Below are 2,020 nucleotides of genomic sequence, written 5' to 3'. Positions count from 1 at the left end.
TCTTCTGCCGCTCTTGGTCATTCGTAGTAAATGTCTTGGCAAGATCCCGACACTCCTCAGCGAGTCTTGCTGTGGCAGAAATAGGCGCACACTCAGACGGGTCCGGCTTGTAGGGAAGGATTGTGTCGATTGTGTGCGACGGGTGCCTGCCGTACAAAAAGAAAAAGGGCGAGAAACCAGTAGTGCTCTGCTGGGCGGTATTATAGGCGTAGGTGACAAAAGGCAGAATGGCATCCCAATTTGTGTGATCGGCGGCGACGTACATCGAGAGCATGTCGCCGAGCATGCGGTTAAAGCGTTCGGTGAGGCCATTCGTCTGCTGGAGGTAAGCAGTAGTTTTCCGGTGAACAACGTTGCACTCTTTGAGAATGGCTTCGACGACTTCGGACAAGAAGACACGACCTCGATCGCTGAGCAGCTCCTGGGGTGGACCGTGGCGCAGCATGAATCGGTGCAGCAGGAAGGAGGCAACATCGCGCGCTGTAGCCGCTGGGAGGGCGGCAGTTTCGGCGTATCGCGTAAGGTGGTCAACAGCGACGATGGCCCAGCGGTTACCAGCCGACGTTAGAGGAAGTGGTCCATACAAATCGATGCCAACGCGCCCAAACGGCCGGTCAGGGCAAGGTAGAGGTTGCAGACCTGCCGGCGACAGGTGCGTTGAAGTTTTGCGGCGCTGACAATCGATGCAGGAGCGAACGAACTTCTGCACGTAGCGGTACATCCCTCTCCAAAAGTACCGTTGGCGAATGCGGTGGTAGGTTTTCGATACCCCAGAGTGTGCACGCTGCGGGTCAGAGTGGAACGACTCGCATATGTCAGAACGCAGACTGCGGGGTATTACGAGTAGCCACTGGCGGCCGTCGCCGTAATTGCGTCGGTGGAGGAGGTCGTCGCGAACGGCGAAATGGTGCGCTTGACGACGCAATGCGCGAGTGGATGGTGTCGCCGATGGATCACTTAGCAAGGCTATCAGTGAGGCAATCCAGTGATCCTTGCGCTGTTCAGTGGCGATGGTTTGAATGTCGATAGACGAAACGGCATTGTGAGACACTGAGCTGGAAGTATTGTCGTCAGGCAAGGGGGAGCGCGAGAGTGCGTCGGCGTCAGCATGCTGGCGTCCGTTGCGGTACAGCACGCGGATATCGTAGTCCTGTAGGCGAAGTGCCCAGCGGGCGAGGCGGCCTGAGGGATCCTTCAATGACGACAACCAGCATAGTGCATGATGGTCGGTGATGACATCAAATGGGCGACCATACAAATAAGGTCGGAATTTCGTAAGGGCCCAGATGATAGCCAGGCATTCCTTTTCGGTGACGGTGTAATTGGTCTCGGCTTTAGTAAGCGTACGACTTGCATATGCCACGACATATTCAGGGAACCCTGGTTTGCGCTGCGCAAGGACAGCGCCAAGGCCAACACCGCTAGCGTCTGTGTGTACCTCTGTAGGGGCCGCAGGGTCGTAGTGGCGTAGTATGGGAGGCGACGTCAACAAACGGCGGAGCTTTGCGAAAGCGTCGTCGCACTCCGACGACCACGAATGGAGGGGCCCGTTGCTTCCGAGAAGCTTCGTCAGTGGCGATATGATAGTCGCGAAATTTCGAATGAGGCGCCGAAAGTAGGAACACAGTCCTACGAAACTGCGCAGTTCTTTGACGGACGTAGGTTTGGGGAACTCAGTCACGGCCCGAAGCTTGGCGGGATCAGGAAGAATTCCGTCCTTGGACACGACGTAGCCGAGGATTGTCAGCTGCCGTGCTGCAAATCGGCACTTCTTTAGATTCAGTTGCAGACCGGCGTCGCTCAAACGCGTCAAAACATGCCGTAGGCGTTGAAGATGCGTGGAGAAGTCCGGAGCAAACACGACGACGTCGTCGAGGTAGCACAAGCACGTGTGCCATTTCAGGTTGCGCAGAACGGTATCCATCATGCGCTCAAAGGTGGCGGGCGCATTACACAGCCCAAACGGCATGACGTTAAATTCGTACAGGCCGTCGGGCGTGACAAAGGCGGTCTTTGGTCG

This window comes from Rhipicephalus sanguineus, unplaced genomic scaffold (assembly GCF_013339695.2).
Source record: "Rhipicephalus sanguineus isolate Rsan-2018 unplaced genomic scaffold, BIME_Rsan_1.4 Seq5919, whole genome shotgun sequence".
NCBI classification, from domain to species: domain Eukaryota; kingdom Metazoa; phylum Arthropoda; class Arachnida; order Ixodida; family Ixodidae; genus Rhipicephalus; species Rhipicephalus sanguineus.
The sequence above is the reverse complement of the archived record's forward strand: the minus strand, read 5'-3'. Positions refer to the sequence as shown.